Genomic DNA, 8,363 nt, shown 5'->3' with positions numbered 1-8,363 from the left:
GTCACCTTAGTGACAACATTGTTTTGAGTTCCCATTTTTTATGTGAGCATTTCACACAAAAAATAACCCAAAAAAGCATGATTTTTTATACCTTTATTAAAATGTGTCACTGTATGACGGACTTCTAAAAAAGTTTTATAAAGTTGATTCCAACCCCCGTCCTTGTCCCCCGCCTGGCCGCTTCATTTGGAAGCGACCCACAGTTGAACTGATTCCCCCCCCGTCTTCACACATTTCTAACAGGAGCGCGTGCAGCTGTACTTAGGGGCGCTAATTCGCTAAACGGCGGCGCTGTCGCTGTTTTTATTTTTATTTTTTCATCAAGCACTGAGCCGCGACTGTCACCCCCCCTTGAAGAGGATCCAGCCAGGTTTTGCGCATGCGCAAACGCGGCGGCGCTTCGTGCTTACCTCTCAGCCGGCACCCTTCAACCCGCGCCCCCTCCCTTCTCCTTCTTCACAAACATTTGCGTCTACTTCTCAAAGACAGGAGAGCGCACAGCTGCGGGGCCCCCCTTCATTTTTGCGCCCCAGGCAATCGCCCGTGCCTAAAACTGCTACTGATCCAGGCTATTTTACCTGCAGAATATATCTTAGTCTTTGAAGTCTAACCTTTCTGTCTGTAACCCTTGTGCTATCCTAGACATTTTAACATGGGAGTTGGGTCATCTCTAGACCAGTGTTTTTTAACCAGTGTGCCGTGGGAGATGGTCAGGTGTACCGTGGGAAACACTTTTACACTATATTAACCCTTGTGCTATCTTAGATGGCCCCACCCTTACATTGACGTGTTCTCCCTACCATGACAAAGGTGGATAAAGGTGGAAAGATTTCATGTAATCCATGGACACCAGTGAAGATCACAAATCATTGAAGAAAAAAGGTTCAGCGTACTGTGTAGTGGGTCTAGATGACCCAACTCCCAATGTTAAAGTGCCTAGGATAGGACAAGGGTTAAAAACATTTTCCATCTCCAGGATTTCAGCTCTTTGTTCATCCAGACAGGCCCTGATAAAACACTGAGTAGTTAGGAATATGAAAGATCATAAAATACTTTTTTCTTTCTGTTTATTTGATTCTATTAAAGACATTTTGATAAGAATGACGGTACCGCGATTTAGCCGCAGCTTCAGCTCTGTTTTGGGAAAAGTCCCGCCCCTTTAACATCCACCCTGCGAACATTGTCGCCTATTCAATTGAACTTATCATTTCCAGAGGAGAGGCGGGGCGATGATGTCAGTGCTATCTCAGTGTGTCCGGCTGCTAAGAGACACAGACATGCTAGGAGCAGTTATGTTATGCCCACATATTTACATCCAAGGTAGTAATACAGTAATAAAAGGACATTTAGAAGATATGTGTTGGTGCAACCAGCAAACGTTTGGCATGGCGAAATCTGCTATAGCTGTTGATGGGGCTCCAGCTGTCCTCGAATAGCAAAATCAGCGCCAAGCTGCAGGAGACTATCTTTTAAATGTGCTCTTATTGCTATTATGATTATTATTAAGGGTCTGCTCGCTCATAATTTTTTTAATCTGTGCGGTCAGGGCTTATTTCTTGGCTGCAAAAGAAGGGTTGTGGTATTAAACACGAAGGGTTACCATTAGGCTAATGCGTGCTAAAAACATTAGCCGTGAAAGAAACAGAACTCCAGGCGGTAAATCCAGCAATGAGTAACTTGGATGTAAATATGTGGGAATTACATCAGCCTTTATTTTGTCTGGACACCACTGGAAACACAAATTCATATGGTGGTCTGCGTAGCAGCACTTCCGCCTTTAGGGTTCCAGCTGCCGGTCCGAAGAAAAAAGCTTGTCCTGAGGGAGGTTTCGACGAACCGCGGTGCGTCCGAAGGAGGACAGCAGAAGGCGGAAATGCTGCAACGTATTCCCGAGAAGCTGTGTACAATCATCAGGAGAGCAAAACCATCGCAAAGCCCTCTTCTCTGCCGCTAACACAAGCCTGGCCGCACTGCTCCTAGTGTATGTCTCTCTTAGCACACGGAGATAGCACTGACGTCATCGCCCCGCCTCCCCGCTGGAAATGCTAAATTGAATTGATTATGCAACACTATTAGCAGGGTGGATGCGAAAATGAAAATGCAATCCCCTCTTTGCGTTTTCGTTTTAATTAAGACACAGAATAACAGTTTTTAAGTAGAAAAGGAAAAACATTTTGAAGTATTGATTTCTCATTTTAATTTTGAGTCATTTGAAAAAATGAAAATGAAAAAGCATTTCTGTGACTCAATTTTAATTGTCAAATTAGACATTTCTAAATGAATTTTGCTGTACATTTACCAGAGAACTTTAAAAAAATGAAATATTAAATCCCATTTACTTTATCATTTTAAATAAGTGACAGAATAAGCGGTGTTAAAGACTAAAATGAAAAAGCATTTTGAAGGAATGCTTTTTTTATTTTAATTCTGAGTCAACAAATGGAGCTTCATTTAAAAAATGAAGAAGCATTTCTGGTATTGACTTTTATTTTGCTACACAATCGCTTCCATATTTTTCCACGTCTATACTCATGAGCATAGCTTTATTTTTAGATGTTTGTGCCTGCTCTTTTATATGCAGAGTTCTGCACATATTATCTTGAGTCTGCCAGTTTCTCATGAATCCAGTCTGGTCGTTACATGTCAGACTGGGTAAAAATTCCTCCATTCGCCTGCCCATAATTGAGCTAAACAGTCTGTAGTTTATATTAAGGACAGAGATCGGTCTACATGAGCCATACTCAGATTTATCTCTACCTTCTTTGGGAATGGCCGAAATAATGGCTTCATTCCAACTTGGTGGTATTTGGGATTTCTTTAACACCCAGTTGAATCCTGGGAGCATTCTAGGGATCAACTCATCTTTAAATTCTTTGTACCACTCTACAGTAATGCCATCAGAGCCCGGTGACTTATTGGTTATCACACAATTTATGGCTTTCCTGAGTTCCATTTCTGTGACCTCTGCTGTCATTTTTTTTATTTTGTTCATCGTTCAGAGTTGGTAGGATGAATGAAGTCAAAGTTAAAGTCCCATTATCTGTCACACACCTAGGTATGCCTTCGCCCAAGTGGCCGGGATAGGCTCCGGCAGCCCCGTGACCCCGAAAGGGAATAAACGGTACAGAAAATGAATGAATGAATGAATGACACCTAGGTATGCGAAATTTGTTCTCTGTATTTGACCCATCCCCTGGGGGAGCGGTGAGCTGCAGACACAGCTGCGATCGGAAAACATTTGGTGGCTTAACCCCCCAGTCCAACCCCTTAATGCTGAGTGTCAAGCAGGGAGGCATTGGGTCCCATTTTTAAAGTTTTTGGTATGACTCTATATTTATAGAGTTACGAAAATAATCAATCTCGTCCTCAGTCCCACCTGGTACTTTGGAGTACAATTTTTTGGAAAATGCTTCAAATGCCCAATGCATCTCACTTAACTTGGTCATAATGTTTCCAGTTTCTGGATGTTTGATTTTGTTTACAGTGCTGTCAGCAATTTTCTTTTTTAGTTTCCATGCTAAAATTTTCAGTGATTTGGACCCACTTTCATAGTATTTCTGTTTTAAATACATTAATTTTTTCTTTATCTCTTGTGTACTCAGATTATTTATGTAATTTCTAACTTATTTTAATTGTTTCAACATGCTTGTTTAAAGGGTACTTTTTATGTTTGCTTTCTTATTGTGTTAACTTCTTTTGTAATTCTTCAGCCTTTCTCTTACGCATTTTCTTCCTATGGGAGGCGATTGATATAATTTTCCCTCTCATGACAGCTTTTAAGGTGCCCCATAGTACTGGAAATGACACTTCCCCATTATCATTTATTTTAAGAAAATCGTTCATTAATTTTGTTATTTCTTTTTTAATATTTATGTCTTTGAGCAGGGATGAATTTAATTTCCAAGAGAATAGTTTTGGACATGTGTTTAAATGAATAATTAGATATAATGGTGCATGATCACTTACTGTCTGTCTATTGATCCCATTTCACATCTTTGAATTCTATCTTTATCCTTCCCAAAAGTTAAGAAATAACCTATTCTAGTACAAAGTGAGTAATGAGAGTAGTCTCTCCTTGTAGGGAAAAGATCTCTCCATATGTCCATCAAACCAACCTCCTCCAAGAGTGCAGAGACTTTTTTATATAAAGTATTTGGTTCTTGTATTTTCCCACTCAAAGTATCGAAGTCAGGCCTTAGTCTGATGTTTAGATCTCCACCACAAATCAATGGACCTTCGGTTTCTGTTACCATTATATGAATAATTTTTTTAAAGAAACTCAAGTCGCTTCCTGGTGGTGCATATACATTCATGAATGTGACTAAATTACCGTCTATCGTTCCCCGGACCAAAACAAACCTACCTTCTTTATCCTTAATCACAGAAGACTTTTCAAAGTTAAAATTTTTGGAGATTACGATTGCCATGCCTTGCCTATGGCCAGATTTGTATGAGGAGAAAAACATATTTGTAAAGCCCATTTTCTTTAATTTTCCATGTTCTTCATCATTTATTAAGTGAGTTTCTTGTAAATACACCACTTGTACTTGTTGTTTCTTCATCTTAGTTGGCACTCTGCTACGCCTAGTAGGATTTGTGAGATCCATTGACACCACAAGAAATAAATTTAATATTTTTCGTCACTCTGGAAAACATTGCACATTTCAAAATATAGATAACTTATTGACTGGTCAACTCCTATAATGAACAAGAGCAAAGAATAATAGTAACAAAAAAATACTTGTCTCTCCATTGTCTCTCTTCTTGCATACATTGAACTGCTGGGGGAAAAGTACTAACAGCCCTTTCTAGGAAAGTTTGTCTTCATTGATATTCTGCAGAAGGGGGGAACGCCTTCTGAAGACACGAAGCTTCTTGTAGATGATTCCCTGCTGCTGTGTTGTCATCATCTCCCAGGCTGACCGGGACAGCTGCTCCGTTAGGGTTTCCCTTGGTGTGATTTTGCTGACCTGGAAGCCTCTGGTTCTCATGTCTGTGGCCGCCTCCTCCGCAGTAGACTCGAGCACAGTTCCATCCTGGTAAAAGACCCTCAGTCTGGCTGAATATGGCGTCTGGAATCTGATGTTTTGTTGCTTAAATGCCTTTTTTGCTTCAGCATAGTCCTTCCGTTTCCGCAGAATGGCTGGGGCATAATCCTGGTCAAAATATATTATAAATAATATAAATATAAATATTATAATATAAATATAATATATTTATATTTATAATAATATAAATAATAATATAATATAATAATATAATATATTTATATTTATAATATAAATATAAATATTATAAATAATATTCTCCTTCCATTCAGAAGAACAGTCTTTTTTGCCCAGGCTTTGCGTAAAACATCTTCTTTAGTGGTGAAGCTGGCAAACCGTATCAATATTGAGCGGAGAGTTTCTGTTCCGCTCCTCTTTGTGCCCAAGGCCCGATGTGGCCTCTCTATGCCCAGATTGGTGTCTTGAAGGAGATTTAAACACTCTTTTAGTGTTTTTTCCACAAATTCCTGCATGGAGGATCCCTCCACTCCCTCAGGAACATTGTAAAGTCTTAAATTCTTTCTCCTGGCCCAGCTCTCCTGGTCCACCAGTTTCTCTTCCTGTTCGCTAACAATCTTTAGCATCTTTAGCATTACCTGCTCCACGTTTTGTACCCGGTCTTCCACTTTGTCAATTTGGGTCTCAGCTTCAGCTATTTTGTTGTTGATACTCGCCAGATCTGACTTGAAGTCTTGGAATTATCGGCGGAAATCGCGTATTTCTCCAAGTATTGTGGCTAAAGCTGAGCCAGGCCCTTCCTCCGGGTAAGCAATAGCGTTAGCCTCTTGTTGCGTTTGTGGCGCCGCCACGGCGTTTTCCTCATTTGTACCAACCTTATATTTCTGCTTTTCTTTTTTCCCCATGTTCACCCCGCTTAATCCTATGCTACGTTCAGACTTTTTCTTAAGAGAATCTGATGTTTTTACGGGGTGGAAAAGATCAAATAGAGAGCTACTGCTTTAGCCATTCGGTAGAGTGACGTCACCAGACACCACTCAGAGGTTTTATGCTAAAATGCTTATAGAAATAGAGAAAAGGCAAAGTGTGAACCGATAGTGTGTTTGTGTGTTAAAGCTTCTCCTACTATTTTGGGGATGGTCTTTTTAGTTAATCTTGGGGTCATGGGGGTGTTGGAGCCTATCCTAGCCACTGTTTTGCAAAGTCGGGCTGAACCTATTTTTCTTTTTTGTAGTTTGCCCTTTCCCTATGGTGGCTGGGATAGGCTCCAGGTGGTTTTAATTTAGTTATTTTTAAACAAATAAATAAAGATAAAAGGTTTTCTGGCCTTAGTGATCCTCTTCTTCTTTTTTGATCAGGTCTCTCTTCAGTTGAGGCCTTCCCTTTCCTCGCAAAGGCTGGGAGACTTCTAATCGGGTCTACTAAAGCAGCAACACAGTAATGACTTTTAGACTTTTTGTCACACAAACCTAATCTGGGTCTACAAAGGAAAAATCTTGGTCTAAAGTAACAGTTTTTTTTCCAAACCTTTATAAACACAGACGCAATGTTTTTATTTGTAATTGTTTGTAGCACTTTATCTAAAAAAATGTTTAGGATGAATCATTAAATCATTTACCATTTCCTTAACCTGGAATACCTTTTTGGCTCTTGTCCTTTTTGTCTTGTATTAATAAGTGCCCTGGCGCCCTCTTTTATGTTTTTTTCTTTTTCTTTTAGTTTTTATTACATGACTAAACTCCTGAGATACAAGGAAACAAATGTGTGTACAAAACCCCCACAGTATTTTCTTGTAATACGGGGTTCTGAGCTGCTGCTTCTGTCTTCGTGGCTCCACTCAGACTCAGAGCCACCAAAGACGGAGATCTGAACACACGTGACCGTGAATCTACCAACCCTGTTCCACGTGAGGCTTTGCTTGTTTTGCAGGGTTGACCCGCTTCAGGAATGGCTGGTCACCTGAATCAGGTGTGTTCAGTCAATCACATAGGCTTACTTCATCTAAAAAGTAATTCAGGAGACCTTTAGTCATTATTTCAATATTTATATTGTTGTGAAACGACAAATCTAGTCCGTAAATGCTGTTGGACTTTTTCATTGTATTATTACAATGGCTAGGGTGACACACAACTTGTGCCTTTTGATTTAATGTTAAATCATGACTTGTCTGAGTGTAAAATAATCAGTTAATCAAAATAGAATCAAGTTTTCAGTTCTGTTGATGTAAAATACAACTTGATGACATATGTGAAGTGAGCTGGCAGTTTCCCTCCTCTTTTCAAACGGACCAGACCGTGTTGAAGGCTCGTTCGGCATGGTGCTGAATGGTAAGCCATTTTATGTCTAAAAACACATATCTGCGTTTGGGATTCTGTTCGTTAAATTAAGATGAAACATTTTATTTCTCCAGGCGGCAACGCTGGCTGCAGTGTGCAAAGTGGGCGGGGTTAAACATACTGCCCTCTGCCCTCTGTATGTGATTCTGTTTGTCACCGCATTTGCCGTATTTTTCTTAACATTTTATGTGTTTCCATGTGGAATATTGCCACCTACCGGATTTGAGAATGTGTCTTGAGACGACTACATTAAGGCTCACCATGTACATATTTGTTAAATTCAGAAAAAGATTAGTTATTGTGATTTTAAGATATGAACACTCCTGCTTTAAGAGTTGTTTTTTTTTGGAAAAAAATACAGACCTTTTTTATTTATAGCTACAGGAACAAGAAAGGCAGACTCAACAAAACCGTGATGTGTCAGTTGTGAATGAAACGGTTCTCATCTCAGATAATATTATCTCAAATTTAGCACTAGACTATAGGATGCAATTCCCTTTTTTCTGCTCTGTATTTCCTGCTTCTGCTCCGTGGAACAACACACCACCCTCCTCTTTCTCAGACGCAGCAAGTGAATGATCAGGATGTTGTTCATGTTGTATATAAACTCTAGAGTCGATCGCGTTGATGAAAAGTATAAACTCCACTTAGAAGTTCATCACAGTTCTGGCAGACAGTCGCAGGCAAATCCAAACTAAACTAAATGTGCGATTGTGGATAAACTGGTGCGATGATGACCAATCGCTTGGCTCTTTAAAGCGAACGACAAGAGCCGGCTTCTTCCTTGGAAACATTTTTTAACTGTCCTTCACTTTTTTTTACTTGTTTTTCTCTTCAAGCCGCTCTTAATTGGTCAATACGTCCTTGTGATGAACAGAAGATGGGTAGCCAAAGCTTGTTACACGCAAACGGAATAGAGCGCCAGGTGCAACAAGAAGAGTAGAAGAGACAACATCTACACAAAAACCTACAGAAATGAGTGACACTGGAAAATGAAGCAAAATCCTGAACCACTTCACTT

This window comes from Oryzias latipes, chromosome 16 (genome assembly GCF_053564925.1).
Source record: "Oryzias latipes strain Hd-rR chromosome 16, Olatipes_Hd-rR_3.1".
NCBI lineage: Eukaryota > Metazoa > Chordata > Actinopteri > Beloniformes > Adrianichthyidae > Oryzias > Oryzias latipes.
Note: the sequence above shows the minus strand (reverse complement) of the source record.